Source organism: Canis lupus, chromosome 21 (genome assembly GCF_048164855.1).
Source record: "Canis lupus baileyi chromosome 21, mCanLup2.hap1, whole genome shotgun sequence".
Taxonomy (NCBI): Eukaryota; Metazoa; Chordata; class Mammalia; order Carnivora; family Canidae; genus Canis; species Canis lupus.
This window is the reverse complement of record NC_132858.1, coordinates 22,818,711-22,839,226: the sequence shown is the minus strand read 5'-3', so window position 1 is coordinate 22,839,226 and position 20,516 is coordinate 22,818,711. Positions and strand designations below refer to the sequence as shown.

The 20,516-nt window shown below is 48.1% G+C and overlaps 1 protein-coding gene across 3 annotated transcripts in view; it reads left to right on the top strand.

The window, feature by feature from the left end:
* ABTB2 (ankyrin repeat and BTB domain containing 2) overlaps window positions 1-20,516 on the top strand; it is a 167,284-nt gene that overhangs the window by 33,987 nt on the left and 112,781 nt on the right. Inside the window, exons 1-2 of one of the 3 annotated variants that reach the window (XM_072791097.1) lie at window positions 955-2,512; window positions 3,923-4,049. The exons of the other annotated variants lie outside the window; for them this stretch is intronic. The gene's annotated coding sequence lies outside the window, so the exon portion shown is untranslated. Of the gene's footprint in view, window positions 1-954; window positions 2,513-3,922; window positions 4,050-20,516 lie in introns of those variants that run through there. 3 annotated transcript variants of the gene reach the window in all.

The window sequence follows — 20,516 nt, the reverse complement described above, 5'->3', positions numbered from 1 at the left end:
TTGCTGTGTAAGCTGCGTGTAATCCGCAGGACAGATTATCCTATGCCTCCCTCCTCAGGACCCCTCTTTGGAGAGGGACGGACTAGCACAGGTGTTTGGGGATTCTGTGCATGTGTCGGAAGCACCGACATCCAGCCACAGAAAATGGTCTAACACACGAAGAGTGGTTGCTTCTGACTGCTGCTCTGAAAAGGGAAAGTGGATTGGAGACCTGTGTGCTTGAGAACCCGACTCCTGGTGGGGAAAAAAAAAAAAGCCTCAGGGCTGTGGCCGGCCAGAAGTCTCCCCTTCCTCCCTGCTGCATCTGCTGAGGCTTTGTGGGCGAGCTGGGCTTTGGGTAAGGGTAGGAGAAACAGAGGAGCAGGGAGCTGGTTGCAGGGGAGCGGGGGGGGCATGGAGGGAGAGGAGAATGAGAACCCAGAACTCATCCCTGGAATCAGTCTAATTGTTTCCATTCCTCCTCATGAATATTTGGAGCTGTATTCCCCAAAGCTTTTTGGCGGCCCCCAAACAGCTTTCCATTGTTTCAGAGTTTCCCAGAGATGGGTTTCTGGGCCTGAGAGCGAGCCCGATCCCAGACCCCTGCGAGCCTGGGGTCAGGAAGGCCCCGGACACAGGTAATTTCGGAGAGACTCACTGCTCTCCATCAGCAGAAACCAGTCAGCCTGAACTGGGTGTGTTTATTCAGTGGAATCCAGGAACCTCAAGCCACTGGTTTTAATCAGGACAGCTCGCTCTGTGGTAATTGGGGCTCCTCAACCAAGGATCTGGTCCCACTTAGGTTTCCAAATGCCGGCAAGCTTGTTTCCACAGAGTGTCTGCTGCTCACGTGGCCTCCTGCAGACGTAGACTGTCCAGAAGACAGGCTCACTGAAGCACAGGCCTCCTTTTAATGTGGAATTCTGAACCTTTCTGGCAGAGATTTTTCCAGTCTTTGCTTTTTTTTTTTTTTTTTTTTTTTTTGAAGGAGGGTAAGATAATACTTGATGGCCTTTCTGGAGAAGTCATTTGGAGAGATGAACTGGAACGTGGCAAAGTGAAAATGGTCAGGACCAATGCAGGGCTGCTTATACTCATAAACTGCGTGTCTCCCTCAGCTTCTCAGAGCCAACCCCGTGCAGCAGAGCCAGCCTCATGGGTGTGTGTCCCGTGGGGTCCCATAGGGTCCCCACTCAGAAAGGCCCCCGCACTTCACTTACTGACTTCTTGTCACTATCTTGAAAATCCTTCATGTTTGAACGAGGGGCTCCATATTTTTGTTTTGCCCTGATCTCCACAAGTCATGCGACCAGTCCTGCCAAGAGGATTCTGTCGGGCACCCGGGGTGGACTCTGGGATGAAGGCTGGGCTCTTCCACTCACCAGCCACGAGACCTGGGGCTCAGAGTCGTCCTTTCAAGTGAGAGCCTGTCGCCTATGGCTGCTGGGAGAGAAGGAAAGGTTATATACCCTGTAGCACGTAGCACAGTGTGTGGCGCCTAGTAGGCGCTTGAAAACACACACGTCTGGCTGGCCTTTCTAGTCATTTCTTTGTGTCACACGTACTGTTGAACACATACGCCACGTCCTGAATTGTGTCCCCCTGAATTCACACGTTGAAGCCCTAACCTCCCCGTGTGGCTGTACCTGGAGACAAGTTCTTCAGGAGGTAATTAAGGATACATGAGGTCATAGAGGTGGGGGCCTAATCTGATAGGACTGGTGGCATTGTAAGAGGGAGGATGGGGGCGGTGGAGAAGAGAGATCACCACGTGAGAACACAGTGAGACAGCACCTGGTTCTCCACAGGCCCTCACCAGAAACCAAATGTTCATCTTGGACTTTCCAGCCTGCAGAACTGAGAGGAAAGAAGTTTCTGTTGTTTAAGCCGCTCGGTCCATGATCTTCTGTTTTAGCAGCCCCAGCTGACTAAGAGGGCATACTATGTGCTGGAGGAGACTTGCGGTCTAGACACTTCACTGGGGAAGCCATACTGGGCCCTGCCTTGGTCAAGGTGGAGGGATAAGCTCAGACCCACTCCTCCCTCCCTGAGCAGCTTATGGAAGTCTCCATTCTGTCTCAGCTTATCCAGGAAGAGCAGCAGCCTCCACGTCTGGGACCCCCAGGACACCTGGACCAGCCGTCCTTTGGCTTTGGCCTTGCTGGGTTCGGGGGTGCTGGAGATCAAAGAATCGAAGCCACCCTCATGGGAGCGTCCCTGGGGAATGTTTTCTGCCATCCCTGTCACCCGCATCCATCTCTTCTTGCCACTGTTGTAAAATCTGGGGCCTGTTTCTAGATGTGTAGTCATTCAGCCACCACTGGCAGTGCCCCTCACCCCAGCACCGTGTGTCAGCCGGGTCACACCCCCGTGACCTTCCCCCAGCTGGGAGACACTTGGCCTTACCTTCTGCCCACTGTGCTTGGAAGTGCCTCTCCAAGGACGGGGTGGGGCAGCGATGTTGAGGTTCTGTGTAGAGAGCCTGTGAAGTCTTGCCCATCGTCGCCGTGGTGGTAACGGTGATATAATAAAGGTAAGTAGCCGCACTTGATGAATTGAAGCACCAGGCACTGTTCTGAGTGCTTTATGCATATTAACTCACTTTGCCAGAGAGTCACAAAGTCCTACTATTGAGCCTATGTCACAGATGAAGAAACTGAGGCAGGTGAGTCCTCACAGTGGCATCTCTCCCGTAGCCGATAGCATCACATGCATGTATGCACATGCGTGTGTGGTACCAACGCCGGCTAGCTCTCTGGGTGTTTGAGATGACTTCTCCAGATGTCCACCTGTTAGGTGGCCCTTGGTTGTTTATGAGGGAGGGAAGGGCCTTGACTTAACCAGGGACGTGGCTGGCTCCCCTGGGGCAGGAAGTAGGGCTTCTCTGCTGAGTCTGGCAGTGATGCGGGCTGCTGCTCAGGTGCTGGCTCGCCTTCTGAGCCAGGTGGCCTGCAAGGAGCTACCAGACACTTGAAAGAATGTGGTCAGACCACATCCTACCCAGGAGACAGCTGGGGTGCTCAGGAGCCAGCCAATAGTAAGATCTGTCTGTGAGCCAGCCCTCAGGAGTGCCTGTTTGGGGTGTCTGGTCATCCTCTCCCTCCTCTTCCCACTGCCAGCCACTCTCCAGCTGCTGATCTCATTTCATAGAAGGCTCCAGAACCCTTGAGCAAAAAAATGCACATGGGCTCATGTATAAATTGCCTCCCTGACAATGAGCTATTGTTAACCCTTTAAGTTCTTAGGCCATTTCCAAATCGAGAATACATATCTGATTTTAGTATGTGTATCTCACTTGCTAAAAAAGTTTTTGGTTTTGTTTTGTTTTTTAAGAACATGGGTTTTTAGAATCACTTGGGCTTGGTTGAGGCCCAGCTGTTGCACTTGCTAGCTCTGTAACCTAATGCAAGTTACTTACCTTTTCTGAGCTTGTTTCCTCCCATAAAGTGAGAATAATGAAAGCTATCATACAGGGTTGTTGAGAGGATTTGAGTGTGATAGTGCATGAAAGACATTTACGTAGTTTATGGCTTATAATAAATGCTCAATAAACATTAGTTGCTGCTGGTAAGCAGTCTGAGGTAAAGGAGTAGCCTCGGGGAGGCTCAATCTCCTGAGATCAACTAAGAGAGGAAAGAAAAAATAGGAAATCTGAGGATTGCAAACCAGTTTGATTCAGGGAACTTTTTTTTTTTTTAAGGTTTTATTTATTTATTTATTCATGGGAGACAGAGAAAGAGGCCAAGACACAGGCAGAGGGAGAAGCAGGCTCCCTGCAGGAAGCCAATGTGGGACTCGATCCCAGGACTCCAGGATCACACCCTGGGCCAAAGGCAGGTGCTCAGCTGCTGAGCCACCCAGGGATCCCTGGAGACCAGGTTCCAATGCAGCAAATGTCTGTCCGGCCCTACCAACATGTATGGTTCGTCTCTTGTTATCCTAGAGGCAACCTCTACAGGCAGCTACCACCCAGTTCACAGTCGAGAAAGCCTGCCTGATTCTGCAGACTTGAGTCAGAAGCTTCTGACCCTCAAGCCCAGTGTTTCTTACCCGTCAGAGACCCTCTGAAGGTGAGTGGAGAATGTGGGTTTTCCTGGGATTCTAGTGTCAAACCAAACCAGGAACTCCCTGGGTATTTTGGGATGTGCTCAGTAGTTTGAAGATGACTTTCCAGGCAGAGACACCTGATGTTCCAGAGGATTATTTTGAGTCACTTTCTCTGAATGAACTGACAATTAGAAGTCCTGCCCCAAGGATGTCCGGCTGGCTTAGCCGGTAGAGCACGCAGCTCTTGATCTCAGGGTTGTTGAGTTCGAGCCCCATGTTGGGTGTAGAGATTACTTAAGAAGTCCTGTCCCAGCAGACAGTAATAGTCAATTGCTACCTTTTTTACTAGAAACTTCCACTCGAGAGAAATGGTATAATTACCCCAAGGCAGGATGCTAGTAACTAGGACTGTGTTTAAATAATTGCCTCACGTTGAAAATGTATACCTTATTTTTAATTTTTTTTCTTTTTTTTCTTTTTTTTTTTTTTACATTTTATTCTCAGCCCTGGAGAGCAACCTCAGCTACCCTCTCAATTAAAATATCAGTGGCAACTGCAGAATTTCTATGTAGGGGAGGTGCTGCCTTAATCTGGTTTCAGGGAGTGGTTGAGGGATTGGTTTGAAGCTCCCTGGGCATAAGGTTGTCTTTTACAGCAAATTTATTTGGGTTGGTGTGGAGCTAAGGGTAACCAGGGGACGGCCGAGGCCTTGTCCAGGCCGCTCTGGTGCTTGGACGATTAAGCATCACCTTGGGTATTTTTAGACCTCTCGGCGGCAGATAAATTTAGAAGCGCGGCAGCATGCCTTTCTGGGTCTGTAGCTTGCAAATGGTGTGGTCCTGTCCAGCTTCACCTCGCAGCTTCCAGTTCTCAGAGGGTGAGGCAGCCCTCCCGGTGAGCAAGGGCCCTGCCAGGATCCACTGAGGCCCAGGTCCCAGAGCAAGCTGGGAGGCAAGCACTTCCTTCTCACGGTCAGGAACAGAGGTCAGGGGAAGAGGGGGCTGTGTGTGTGAGGAGCCCCAGGAATAGAGAAATGCCCTCTCCATGTAATTTTTTCCCTGAGTCCTGACCCTGAGCCCTGACCGGTATCCTCCCTAGGGACCCGGGCTGAGGAGAGGGACCACCACAGAGGAACTGCTCCCCCTTCGGGGAAGATCACATCTGTGTGTTCTAGAAGCTGGTCTTGAGTGTTTCATATGTAGGCACTGTGCTGGGGACGGAGGCTAGGGAAGGGCAGGCGACAGTGAGGGTCAGCAGGGGGCTGTGCATTAAACAGCAATGCAGCCACCCCTGGAGGAGAACCGTGTGGCCCCTGAACCATGGACACCTGACTGCTCTGGGTCGAGGAAGTCTCCTGAAGCCAGGAGGGGGAGGGGGTTGGTAGAGGGGGAAGCCTTGGGTTGGTTGAGGGGGAGGCCTTGAGTGTGGGTGCTTGAGGGGAGGGACAGTACAGGGAAAGGGAACAGCCTGTGCGAGGGCCCAAAGGCAGAAATCAGCATAGACCAGAAGACTGGAGTGGCTGGGGAGGTAAACACGACTAAGGATTGTGGTGTTTGTCCCGAGGCGGGGGTTGTCATGGTGGGAACTGGGCTTGGAAAGGAAGGATCGCTCTAGCTGGAGAGTGGATGGATCCTTGGGGCCAGGGCAGGGAGCTGGATACCTGTGTAGAGGCTCTGGGGTGCTCCAGGAGGGAGAGAGCAAGCTCGGACCACAGTAGCCTTGGAAGATTGAGGCAAGTAGGTGGTTCACAGGACACCACAGTGACAGGTTTAGAAATCGATTAGATACTGGCAACATTGACAGTCAGGACTCAGGCGTCTAGGGTTCGTGGTAGGGTAGACATGGAGGCTTTCGATGGGGTGAGAGGAGCCTATGGGGAGAGGACCAGGTTTGGGACATGCTGAGATCGGGGTATCTGTGAGATATCCAAATAAAGTTGTAAGTAACAAGGTGGCTGATGGACCTGAAGAAGACTTGAAAATCGTCCACATTTAGGTGAGCAGTATCTAGAGGTCCTGGAGTCCTTCCTGGTGCTCAGCGCCTTCTAGGCCTTCTCTCATTTCACTGACAAGCATGCGACACACACACAGTGCTTATCCCTCTTTTAGAAACGAGAGTGGAGGCCTGGTGGGTGGGGGAAGGTGCCTCCCAAACCACATGAGTAATGAGTCTCGGGGTCAGGCGTAAGTGACCTGAAGCTCACACCATGCCACCATCAGGGGCAGTCCAGGTCTTCTGAGGCCTCAAGTGTACATAGTCAAGAAAAAGAATCCAGAGGAAAAAAAAGAATCCAAAATTACAAATGCAGCATGGGCATACAAGCAAGTATTTATTTAGAATGAGACAAGGATACTACAACACACTTATGAAAGCTGACACATGTCACAAAACCCAGAGCAATCATTTGATTAACTGCCTAATACACCTCGACGGTACTTCCCCCCCACACACACACATTCTTTGGCTTTGATCACCTCTTCAGATGACAATGCTCTTAAACTACTTTTTTAAAAAAAAAAAAAAGATTTTTATTTATTCATTCATGAGAGAGAGCGAGAGAGATTGGCGGAGAAGCAGGCTTCATGCAGGGAGCCCGATGTGGGACTCCATCCCAGGTCTCCAGGATCACACCCTGGCCTGAAGGCTGAGCTAAACCGCTGAGCCACCGGGGCTGCCCTTAAACTACTTTCTAAAGGAATAATCCAGTCTTCCCTTTAGAATAGTTTATCAAAGGTTTGTTTTTCTTGTATCACTGATAGTTTAGAAAACTTTGTTTTGGCTTTTTACCTCATCGTGGGTGGTGTCAAGTATTCATAGGATTGTTGTGAAATTTAGGGAAACAGTGATCGTATTTATTTACAAGCCATGAGATGTAGAAGAATTTCCTACAGACTGGCTTCTGGCCCTATGCTTTCTGAGCTTCATTTCTTCTTCGCTCCTCTCCCTGTCTGGTGCTGAGGACGGCCGTGCCCATCCATACCCTGATCCGACCTGCACCCTGCGTCAGGACGCATTTGACAGTAGAGTGCGTCTGGCTGTCCTTGGTTAGCGATATATTGACTGTAGGTGGGAACGACTGCTAACCACTAAGCCTAGCAGACTATATCCCCACCTCGACTTCCCTTCATGCAGCTCCTGGAAGTGCTCACCTAATGCCCATGGACACTGGATGGATGGTCAGTTGGCGTGGGAAGAGAGAGCAGTCTTATCTGGTGTGGTTAATCTTACGTTGGCCACCTTTTATAAAAACACATGTCCAACTGAACACATTGCTAGCCACCCCCCACCCCCAAGGGTTCTGGGAGGGACCTGCATGTGTAAGGGCTCAGCAATGTTTAAGCTTCCTTGGTCTCACCGTAATTTGCCTCGGCTGAAACCCCAGCCCATCAGACCGTAGGGAGGTGGGTCAGCCTGTTAGCTGCACCTTCATGTCCTGAAAGTGCCCGAACTTTGTTGCTGTAATAAAACTTCTCAACTGTTTAGACCTGAGTATTTAAGAACTGTTTCACACAGTTTCCTGTTTTCTGAAACAGAAACAGAGTGAGCTGAGCAGGCATGAATGTGTTCTTGATGACTCAAAGTCTTCATATGAGTTTTCTGACAACACCATGGTTGCACTGAGGGAGTGATTCACCCAGGGGCCCCAGGAAGTGACCAGGTGTTGACCCCAGTACTAAATGGCCCCACACTTAATCTTGAATTATGTCTACTTTCTCTTTTTGTATATTTTTTTTAAAAGATTTTTATTTATTTACTCATGAGAGACATGGAGAGAGAGAGAGGCAGGCAGAGACACAGGCAGAGGGAGAAGCAGGCTCCATGCAGGGAACCCGATGTGGGACTCGATCCCGGGTCTCCAGGATCACGCCCTGGGCTGAAGCCGGCGCTAAACCACTGAGTCACCTGGGCTGCCCTCTTTTTGTACATTTTTAAAAAGATCTATTCATGAGAGACACGGAGAGAAGCAGAGAGACATAGAGGCAGAGGGAGAAGCAGGCTTACCGCCAGGAGCCTAATGTAGGACTTGATCCCAGGACCCCAGGATCATGCCTTGAGCCAAAGGCAGATGCTCAACCACTGAGCCACCCAGGGGCCCCTTTTTGTACAGTTTTTAAAAAGATTTTTATTTATTTTAGAGTGTGTGCATGAGTGGGAGGAGAAGCAGAGGGACATGGACAGGGAGAGAGAAGCTCAAGCAGACCCCCAGCTGAGCACGGAGCCTGACATAGCGCTCAATCCCAGGACCCTGAGATCATGACCTGAGCCAAAGCCAAGAGTTGGATGTTCAACCTACTGAGCCACCCAGGCACCCTTCTTTTTGTACATATTTAAGACCTCCTACAGCTGTTAGATGTCATTTCTTCTTCACACAAGCTGTAGTTTGAGAAATAAAACCAGACAGCTTTCTTGGAAACAGTAGGCTCTTCGGAGCACCTGCTGTGTGTCAGGTGATGAGGCCTGGGAACTGTACGTATAATAATGATGACTGATAATGAGCATCGAGTGCTTGCTCTGTATCAGGTGTTCTAAGCCCATCACATGTTGCCATTCACCTAGTCCCCATAGTATGGGTTCTCACCAGCTATGAGGTAAGTGCTACTATTATTACCTCCATCCTGCTGGCGAAGAGGCTGAGGCACAGAGCAGTGAAGTGACTTATCTGAGATCCTGGAGCAAGAGGTACAGGCCTGGGATTCGCTCCTGCACAGTCTGGCTCCAGAGCCACATTCTTGACCCCTGTGCCCCATGGCTTCTTAGTGTGTAATCTCCTGAAGGAAATGTTTTAGACTGCCTTTTAAGAATAAAGAAGTCAGAGCTCAGAGAAATTAAGGCACTTGCGCAAGGACCCTGGTTCTAAAACACCTACCTTTCTTATTCTGCTATGTTGTAACTCAGAGAATCGTCTGCTTATGGGGCTGGACTTCTAACCACTGATAATGTAGAACCAGAGCCGGAGAGCGTTATCTGTATCCCCAGAGATCTGTCTCTCAAATGTACATGAAAGGAAAAGATTGTGGTGTGAGTCTGGAGAGCCCTCCTGCTGGAGCCAGGAATGAGGTCCAGGGTATTACTTTTGACTGTTTAAGCTCTTTTCTTTCATTTCCTGATCGTTGGCTGAGTTATGGTTGGTGGAGGTTGCCGCAGGGTTGGGTTTTGGGAATGTGAGGTGTCAAGATATCCAAGAGCTTTGGGAGGTGGTAGTGATGCAGGGTATGCATTCAAGGGGATCCGGGAAGACCTAGGGAAAAATGTGATTCAGTTGAAAGAACGTGGTTGCCCATTTCTCAGTTCTGAATTCACAAGTATTTTGGAGGAGTGAGATAGTTGTTCTGGACTTCTTCGTGTGTGACCCAGTGAGTTACCCTTTTGGAGTACCTCAAGCTGGTGACAAGTCTGACAGTACCAAGAGGGGAGTCTGGATAGTTTGGGACATTGTTCTCTGGGTTCTTAGGATACGGAGCTCTGAGTGAGTGAATGATTCATTCAGGGAGGCATGCAAGAAAGTCAGGCTCACAATCAGTCACTGAGTCTTCTGCTTGAAGATTTTATTGCTTAGCTTTTTTTTTTTTTTTTTTTTTTTTTTTGTAAATCCCTTATTACACTATTAGCTGTCATTTCTTGCTGTGGTTGGAAAACCAAGTAGGCAAGCTTGTTTCAGTTACTAGGCATTTTTGAGTATCTGTTATGTGTTGGGGTCAAATGAGCTCTCATGTAGCAGAATTTCCTAAATATTATAAGGTAATGTTTGTTTATAAAAAAGAAAAAGCAACTAAAGAAAAATGGCTCAATTTCTAGTCTTTTCCTAAAGCAGAAATATGTTTTACTGACTGGCAAAAAACAAGAACACAAGTGAAAAAGAAAAAAAAAAAATTTTTTTTTTTTTTTGAGAGCAAGAGAGAACACACGTGCATGGGGAAGGGGCAGAGGGAGAGGGAGAGAGAGAGGGAGAGGGAGAGGGGAAGCCTTAAGCAGGTGCCAGGTCTGGTGCAGAGCCCGACACATGGCTCGATAATCACAACCCTGAGATCATGACCCAAGCCAATATCAAGAGTCAGCCGCTAAACCGACTGAGCCACCCAGGCGCCCTCAAGCAAATATCATTTTGAAAACAACTTCCCAGATGTGTAGTGGGCTCCATTCACTTTGAACTTCATCTCCCTTGCTGGGTCTACTGTGTTGTTTAATGAGAAAATTGGCTTAGGTTCATGGTGCTGAGACCTCGCAAATACTTAATCATTACATGAAGGTTATTTTAGTCGACGGGCTGCACTTAGAGAGTGGACTCTTGTATGTTTTAGAATTATTTTGCCCTCTGAGAAATTAATTGAATCCAAATTGTACAAATCTAATTGTATCATTTTATTTGAGGCTTTGTTGACTTCCTATTTTTAGAAGTAAGTGTAAAGATGTAGATTGATACCAGTTAACATTATCCTGTGAGCATTAGCTTTCTTGAGAACGTCAGGTGCGTGGCGAGTTGTGATACAGGAAGCCCCGTGTCTGCAACTTGCAGGTGGTTTAGCAAAAAAAGAGAAAATAAATGTGGCGGAGTGGCAACAGTTGGTGAATCGAGGTGAAGGGCATATGGGTAGTGATTGTGTTATCCTTCCCATTTCTTAGTAGGGTTAGACATTTTCAGAAAGAAAAGTTGGAGGGGAAGTACAATGCGATGTCTTTTGTCCTCTAACTCAGCTGTCTCTGAGGGCAGAAATCATCATGAATGAAATATATCGAGACATCAGGTCTTTATCTCCTCCTATTCCCTTATTCCCCTCATTTCCAATCAAGCCTCGAATATTTCTGTGGTGTGCAAGGTTGTTTTCTGCCAGGATTTCCGCAAAAATCTCAACAACTCCATCGACTCGATTGTTTATAGTTTGCCGGGAAAGTGGTCCATGACATATGACTGCCCCACCCCATGACCCCTTCAGGAGTTATCAGCTGCTTCAAACTGCAAGGCTTACCCCTTTGAAGGGGGAAAGATGTGCTGTGTGTGTTAAGAGGACACGTGCACGAGGGAACAAGCTTGTCCCTTAAAGGCTTCTCTGCTCTCATGCTTTAGGAAAACACTGCCAAGACTTAACATGAGAGCCCAGGCACGGTCTCTTGGGTGTGTGTTGCTGAGTTTTAGCGTGGAGGCCCAGCTTAACTTCTTGATTTTTTTGCCAGAGGATGCAAGGGCCTCCTCTCGATCAAGTGCACCTATGTGGGGTCTTCATTGGGAGTGTGTATTTCTTTTAGCCCGAGATGTGTTCTCTGATGTGGAAGCCAGTTATCTGTACTTGTGTGCTGTTCCAGACATGCCTCGGAGAGTCCGTGCATTCAGTAGAAATTACATATGGCCAGAATTTCTCCTGATAATCCCTTAAATCGCCCGTAAAGTACACTGTGAGAGTGGCACCTGGGAGCAGGCCGACAGAGGGAGAACAGGTGGATGTGCCTGCCCCAGCCCCACGTTCACTCCAGGGCCCAAGCCCTTTGAGGGGATCGGCAGCCTAAATGCCAGTCTGCAGGGCCGCTCCAGCCACTGGGTGGCTTAGGACCCTCTTAGCTAGACTGCCTGGGTTCAATTCCCGGTGGCCCCACCTTCTAGTGGTGTATTGACCCCTGTGTCTGTTCCTCATCTGCGAAACGGGAATCATACCTACCTCAGAGGGTATTGGGAAGATTAAGTGAACCCACTGATAGGAAGTGCTTCTGACAAAGCCGGCACATAATTAGTGCCACATAAGTGTTTGCTCCTAGAAGCTTTTTTTCCTTCAAGTGTTCATATTTGCATTCAGGTCAGTAAAATGCATTTAAAGTGCAGCTGGTGTAAAGGGTGAAGAGTGTATTTGATTTGGCAGTGTAAAAAGAAACCATTTGATCCCTTCTTCCGCGAGACAGGAAGCTTCTACATTGTGCCACTCATGGACTCCTTGCAAATGATTAAGATCGCCTTAGATGTGGGGAGGCTGTTTCTCATCTTCGTACCACCGTGGGAAGTGACCCGTGCTAGATCGGTTAATAAAAATGGAAGATGGAATTGGACAAGAAAGCTTTGGAAGCCATCCGATGGTGGTTGATGATTGTCTGGCCTGCAGTTGGGCCCCGCTCAGTGCAGGAAGTTACCTTTACACCTCCTCCCGTGCCTCTCCATCCTTGTGCTCTTGTCCAATGAAGTAAGCTGACCACTGCCATCTTCCGAAGAACCGTAAACCCAACAGGACTGTGGGGAGTGGGAGCTGCTCCCTGTGTGGTCTCTCTCCTTGGTTCCCACCTGAGAAAGTGTCCCCTGGCCTCTGACTTAAAGGCCTGAGGGATAGGAATGTTGGGAACATAACTCATCAGGAATAAATCTGCCAGAGCCAGGAAATTCAGTTAGAGGTGTCTTATCAGGTGCTGATCTTAACCCTGCCCTCCCAGAGAAGAGCCAACAACCCAAGATCCAGGTATACAGATATGGTTTCCATTTACAACTGGAGGCTTGACAGCTCCAGACCCCTGGGTAGCCCGGAACACCCCCACCCCCACGAATCTGAGATGCCTTCTGGGTAATAAACCAAACTGCCAGGAATGTCCCAGCTTCCTTTGTGACTGGGGCTTTGGATGGAAGGGCTCAAGAGGTCCTGTTTCTGAGGGTTTGGAGGCTCCTTAGCATTAGCTGACCACAGGGAACATCTTGCCTGGCTTGCTGCATAAGATATTTTCAAGGCCACAAACACTGAATCATTTGAGGGCCACAGCCCCACTGACCAGCACAAACCGATGACAGAAGTAGTGGGCCCAGACCAACACTTGATTTCAGGCGTTGGTAACCTTTCTGGCTGTAGCTTGAGCCCTCCGCGGCTGGAGATCCCCGTGGACCTTCTCCTACCCGGAGATCTTCGTGCAAGAATTCTTGCTCTTGAGTTTTCCCCAGTAGAATATCCCTTGATGGATTTGAACTTGTCTGATCGTGACTTTCAGATGGGAAGATAAGAGTTTAATTTTAGTAAAGAAGCCACGGAGAGATTAAAATCCTGTCTATATATCATCTGAGAGTGGCGAAATTAATCACAGCACTTGGGTATGGTGAAATGTATGCATCCATTAGAGAGCACATTTTTGAGGGAAATGTGGTGGCCTAGGGAAATGCTTAGCAAATATCCAGTCGTGGTGGGCAGGAGGGCAGGATAGGAAACTCTATCTGCCGTGGTCCGGCTCTGTAAAAACATGTGTCAGCTGTGTGTGGAAATGTACCGGAGTGTTGCTAGTGATTATCTCGGGGAGTTGGAAACACACAGGATTTTTGATTTCTTTATTCTTTCTAATATCTGCCAAATTTTGTACTCTGGACGTGTATGATGTTGAGATGTTTTCTAATGTTACATATCCCGCAGTGAGGAGAAGCTGAGGAGTTCTGAGTGCTCTGAGGTGGATTCTTCTCTGGGTCGCAGATGGAGGGTGATGCTAAAGCAATTGGGTTTCAACAGGATCGCAAAGCTCACCAGCGTTTCCCTCCTCTCTCCCTTTCAGCATTGAGGCGAGCCCTGCATGCTTTGCTAGTGGATGTGACTGTACCACTACTTACTCATTGTTTATGCCCTCTTTTTGACAGACAGGAAGAGTGCACATTCGTTGACTTAATTTTTTTTTTTTTTTTTAAAAACAGTGTAGTCAGGATGATCATCAGAAGATGTATTTCGTGTCCACAGGCCCTTTTGTGCAGCCCCATTGTCCGGAAAACTCTGAAAATGTAATTTTTGTCTTCAACTCATTTGTTGGCTTGGTCAGGGTGGGTGGGTGTCCTCTGAGCAGCAACAACCACAGGAAAGGGATGTGTTTAGGAGCGTGTGAGTAGCTCCCTCTTCCCTGATACCCTTTGTGACCACAGTGACCCAGTGAGCCAAGACAGTGATGGAAGCCTTCAAGGCTGTGAGCTGCTTTTCTGTAATAACCTTAGGAAAGCTGGGAAACTAACCAGCCGCAGAAATGCCCTATAATTGGGCAGAAAGACAGGAGACCACAGAGTTGTAGATAGAGATGAATTGTAGATAGAGCTGCTTCATCTCCTCTCCTTCCATCATGCCTCCTTGTTAACGGCAAAGATCCAAGACAGCCCCATCTACCTGCTGGGGTGGAATGGATCCTCCCCTCCCCCACTCATAATAACTGGGAGGGAGGGATGGAGGGAAGTTAACCCAACTGGGAAAGAGTTTATGATTCACATTCTTTTCATGAGAAACAAACAAACAAAGAGCAAAAAGAAGAAAAACAAAAGGGTAGAAATGTTGAGAGTCCTTACAGGGACTGTTGCAACTTAAAACCTCTTCTCACTGGTTATGTTTACTGAGTACCAGGAGTTTGAGCTCATCCCACACCCCCAGTTTTCTTCCTTTAAGCCAAAGGATGAAAGAGCTATGAGGGGATGTATGAGCTCTGATTATGCCCAATTACATTTGGCAAGCCCAAGACAAAAATTAATGGGACCAGATTATTCTTCTGCACGAGACGCAGTATTGCCCAGCCTAACGATTTTAGCTCTTGCCATGCCGGAGATCGTCAAACAAATTAATAGCATGCTAATGGGTGCCTTTCAGGCTTCTCGTTTATATTAATGAGTTCCACTCCATCCGATAACCGGTGATTTATAGCATTGGAACTTGGAGGCTGGCTGTAAAGATTGTCTTTTGTCACTCTTCCTGGGGTGGAGCAGTCAGCCTAACAAGCTAAATGGTAGGGTTTTGTAATTGAATTCTAGAATGTGAAATGCCTGATCCGAGAACATTTCATTCTGATCATGGCTTTGGAAATTGAAAGGCCTTCACTATGTCTCCCACCACCCAAAGCTGAATGCAGTCTGATTCGGGTTTCCGCAACTCGTGAGACAGGAGTGTGACAGGATTCTTAATGTAGGGGTGTTCATGCTGAGCTAGCATGGCAGTTGGCTTCAGTGGGCTGTGGAATCGCTCCTCTCAAAGAGAACAATATATTTTTAAGAGCCATAAAGGAAGCCCCTTTCCTACCGCCAAGGTACTCTCATGCCCCGATTTCACCCTCCGTCGCATGCATGGGAGGCAGAGAATACTGTGTGCCAGGTGCTGTGCCACCTGTTTTATTCTCATTTAGTGTTCCCAGTGGTTTTATGAAGCCGGTAGTTATAGTACTGCTGTCTCACAAAGGTGGAACTGGAGCGCAGAGAGACTCTCAGAGCCGGTCAGTGGTGGACTCAGACTCGGGCTTCCAGCCTCAGCAACCTCTGCTGCCTCCCGTATCTCCCGCTCCTCTCTCGCTAGCAGGGTAGGAACCATGCAGAACGGGAGCCCCAGACAAACGCCAGATACCCTTAGCACGAGGGCCCAGAGTGTCATCGATGCCAGTTTGAGCCTGGGAAAAGAAAAGCCAGTTGCAAATGAAAAGGCCCAGCCCCAGTCAGGCTTCAGGCAGGGTTGGTGTGCTGGCCTACGTTGTCCCATCAGGGGGTGGTGAGCTGGCTGGTCCCCGATGGAGCGAGATCTGCAGAGCCGCAGCCTCCTCAGGCTCTGCAAACAACCGCCTTCATTGTTTTCCATGAGGACTACGCTATCACAACGTCCCAAACACGCAATCCTTCCAAACGAGGGAACCCGATACCCTTGGAGCTCCTGGCTTAAACATCACAGGAACGTCCTGCTTAAATGATTATTATTTTTTTTCTTTTTACATCAATTTGGATTCATTTTCATTGGTCCATGACCACCGTGTATAGCCATGTCCTAGAAACGATCTGAAGACAGCTTATTTTTCATAAGCAATAGTCTGGAAACTTAATTGATATGCCATTCCTGCCTCCCAGTCCAAGCCCCTGCCCGGTCCATCCTCCTTACCTACTTTGACTTTGATTCTTTTAGTTCTTCCTATTTTACAATCACCAGCCATTCCAGAAAAACATCTGCTAAAAAGATCCATCCCCCGTAGTGGGAATTAAGTACATATTTTAACTTCAGACAATTTTACTTAATGTTTTCTACATTGCATGGAACGGAGGATTAATGCAGACGTCCCTGAAAATCTCCTATGAAACCTTAAGCTGCATCTTCAATCACTCAAACAGGTCAAGGGCCAGAATGTGAAAGAAGGTGAGAAGCACCAAGAATAAAATTAGAAAAGGGATCTTCATTAATGTAAACATTTATGCAGGCCCAGTTATGTAGGAAACACTGAAACTCTTTTGCTTTGGTGTATCCAAGCCAAGCATGGGTTTCTGCGGGAAGACCAAAAAGTAAAATGGCTTTTGAAAGTAATTGGTTTAAAAAAAAAAAAAACAAATGAGATCCACCTCTTCCACCCCAACCCAAGTTTCTTTCTATAACCTTCAGGGTTTTAAAGGTAGAAATCAAGACCTGAGTTTTATGCCAAGGGTATGCCATAAGTGACTGAGTCCAGTTAGTAATATTGCAGTGAGATGTCGATGTAGGTTACGTGGTGTATATTGGGAGTGGTTGGTAGCCAGGAGTCCTGGGTTCTGGATCTGGTTCTTAACACACCTCCTGTGATCTTGGGCAAGTCACTTAGCCTCTCTCAGTCTGAGTGAGATGACCAAAGTTGGACAGATTGTCTGTATACACTCTGCCTGAACATATGGTTATGTTTTCATTTTAAGATATTCTACTCCAAAGCACATTAGAAAAAGTTAACCAGAATTTGGCTGACGTTCTTCGAGTTAACCACTTAAAAAAATACGTAGTTGAAAAGACTGGAGAAGGAACCGGCCCAAGGTACAAAGGCTTCAGAGAGGCAAGGGACTTTTCAGGAAAAGCAAATCCGTTCCTGAATTCACACAGAGCATCTACCGTGTGCCAGGCATGAGGCTAGCAAGTGGGGATATAAAATGGATACGTAGGTAAAGTGCCAAGACTAAACTATCAAAAAAAAAAAAAAAAAAAAAAAAAAAAGACTAAACTATCTTCCTAAGGGAAATCCTTTTATTAAACGGGTTTCCTTTCATGGTAAGCCATATATAGATGGCTAAATTGTCCTAATGTTAGGCTTTTAGTCATTATGTACGTTAGGCTTTTATTTGTATATACAGACTCATGAATGGTGGTAAATCTTTCTACATCTTTGAGCATGTCAGGGTTGTCCAGAAGTCCAGGCTTGTTTAAAAAAAAAAAAAAAAAACAGAAACAAAACCTTTCCTTTGCCATGTTTTTGTAATTGAAACCTCCCCGTGGGTTGGAGGACATCACTGACCTACAGTCTTCCCGGGGAGTGGCTGTTTATTTCTCCCACACTCTGTGTACACAGGGCCTGGACATAGGTCAGGACTCTCCCTCGCTCCTTATTGTCGTTTCCAGACCTCCCCACCCCACCCCCCGATTTTCCCCTTAAAAAGAAAACAAACTCCCAGCTCCTTCGAAGCCTTGGGCATTTCAGATTATGCCACCCACGACTGTTCCTTATTTCATGAATCTGCACATCTTCAGATCCCCACCCCTCCTTGAAGATGGGGGCCCCCTGCCTCACTGCCTTTCTCGCCACTGCCACCCCCACCCCGTTCTGGGCAGCATCAGCACGCAAGAGAACAACACGCTCCTGGACCTTCACACTCCCAATGGTCTTGTCCTTTGCTGACTTTAGCCACCTGCTCTTGCTCCTACGCTCCTACCTGGGCCCTGTCATGACCACTAACTGCATCATCTCTAAAGTCATCTCATCTCTTCTCTTCTCTCTCTCCCACAACCATCTCCTGTCTTTTTGGCTTAATTCTTCTGTCCTGACACTCAAGTGGTTCCTCTGTTCCTGTGGGACCTCCAATCCATTGATCCCACTGTCCAGGAACACCCTTCATTCTTTCCTTCCCTCCCTACCCGCGTTAGATTTCAGGACCCATCACTGTAATCACTGCCTTGTCTTTCGCTCCGTCTCACACTTTCTGGAAAATCTTAACCTTGGTTAAACCCCCCGCCCCCCACCTCTGCCCTCTGCCTGCTGGCACCCAAGCAGCTGAATGTGGCTGGAAAAGAACATGCACACAATCATCCTGATTAGATTCACTTTAGATTTATGGCCACATTCCTCAACTGAGCTTTCTGCTTTGGTTGGCAGTCCATTCACTAACTTTATTTTCCCCACACCTCCTCTCCTTTCTGAAACCTTAAACATTTTCCCTGTCTCTGTTCAGTTGCTGACTTTCCTTTATACATCACTGAGAAAATACCAACCATCAGAAGGGAATCTCCTTCTGTTGCCTTTGCCACATCCAGTGACCTTGCATCTGTAGCCACACACTCCTACACCTCCGGTAGATGACCTGTTTCTCCACCTGTGTGTGGCCAACCCTCCGCTTCTGTATGAGCATCCCACACGCTCTAGCATGTGAAAGAGCCATCTCTGCTGGATCGTTCTCATCAGCAAAGACACTGTGTTACATAAATACTCTCCTAAATTTTTTTTTTTTTTTGCCTTGACCTCATGCTCATGGCGCCTTCCCATTTCTGCGTTCAGTCTAGAGTAAGACCCTCTGAAAACGTTGTGTCTACCTAATATAGTCATTTTCTCCCCTGTCCTCCTCCTATTGGGCCCACTGACCATCAGGGTTTCATCTCCACCCCGCCGGAGTTGTCCTTGTGGGGGTATCAGCAGCTCCCGTTCTATGTGCCTCATCTGACTGGATCTCTCAGAAGCATCATTTTCCTTTTGACTTTTACTTTGAACATCTTTCACATGTAAAGAAAGTTGCAAAGAGCCAGATCCCCAGGGTTCACATTTTACCATGTTTGCCCCGTGCTCACCCCCATCTGTGTCTTCCCCTGTGCACGCATAACACTGGGCACAGCAGGTCACTCCCAGTTCTTGGAACAGGTGTCTAGAGCACCCCGACTCTTTCTTCTTCACAGTTCCTTTGCTGGGTTCTTCTCCCTCCTTCCCTGGAGGGCTAGAGAGCTCTCCAGTGCTCAGCCTTGGGGCCTCTCATCTCTGCTGACTCCCTGGGTGATCTCATTTGGTTCTGAAACTCACCTTGTGCCTCCAGCCGGGGCTGCCTCCCTCGACCCCCGGCTCTTCTCCCACTGCCTCCTCTCTCCCATCAGATGTCGCAGTCTGGAACTGAGGTCCTGACTTCACCTCCCCAGACTCACTTCTTGCCTAGGGCTCCCTCTGTCCACGAGTGGCACATTTTAGTCACTCTGCCAAAAACTTGGCAGTTATCCTCGGTTCTTCTTTCTCCTGTCCCACATCTGATCCATCAGCCAGCCTGCTGGTTCTGCCTTCAAAGAATCCTGTCCCTGCACTGTTGCTATAATCTAGGCTTCTGTCTCCTCTCCCCTCCATGACATCAGCATCCTCCTAGCCTGTCCCCTGGAAACCAGAGCTTACCTTGCCACTCCCTGGCCAAAGGCCTCTCGTCACACTTAAAATCCAAGCGCCTTCAGTGGCCTCTGTGCCCTCTGTGATCTGGCCCCTGCATCCCCAGGTGACTCCTCTATTACCACCCCTCAGGGCTATGCACCTGCTGTTACCTTCCCCCAGGTGGCCTGTCACAGGTGCTCTCACTTGCTGCGGGTCTGCTTCAGGCCACCTCCTGAATGGCAAGGGACAGGGAGCTCCACTCCCCATCCCTCGCCATTCCCTTGTCTTGCTTGATTTTTCTTCGTATCGACAACCTCTCTCTGCTACATATATTTGCTTATTGTCCACGGTCCCCTTTCTACCCATTGGAAGGTAAGACCCTCAAGACAGGACTTGTGTCGGTTTGTGTCTGGGCCCTTGTGAGTGTAGGAGGCGTCCCGTCGAGTATCCCATATTCCAGTGGGGCAAACGCAAAATGACTGGCTGGTTTCTGAGAAGACTGGCAACCAGTAGCCCTGGCCTGGCCGTCTTCACCATGACTAAAAGGATCCTCAAGACCACTGGCTGGTTTCAGATTAACGCTGACAGTTACCAGTTTGCAAAGTGGTAAGGATCGTCTTGTGCCATCAGGCATGTAGCTTCTTGCAGCTCTTTCCCAAGTTTCCAAGCGACTCTTTGCTCAATCATCCCTAGCCCCTTTGTGGAATACTGCAGCTTTTCCTTCATTACTGGGGAGGGAGTGGGGTTATTGGATGAACAAAAGGAATGCAGTGCTGGTGCTGATCCAGTGGACTTTAGACCAGGCATTCAAGCAGAATGAAATATCTGTTTGATTTAAGGCCTATTTAGATTTGCCTGCCATCTGCCCCAGTTCATTTGATCTACAAAATGGATAGCCTGGGTTTGGGAAGCAGCCTATCCATCTATATGGCCTGTGTTTTAGATGTGTAAATCTGCTGAGCTCAGGTTCCTACCACAAGTCATTTAATGGTAGCTTAGTTTTATTGATGTGAGCCATTGGAAGAAACTTTTTAAAAAACCCAAATTCTAACTTAGCTCCAAGAAGGGATATTTCTTTTCAGACCATTTTTGCCCAACTGAAAGCCCATTCATGTTAAATAACAACATTAAAAACAATTTAAAGATAAATCTAGGGCATCCCAGGTGCTTCAGCGGTTTAGTGCTGCCTTCAGCCCAGG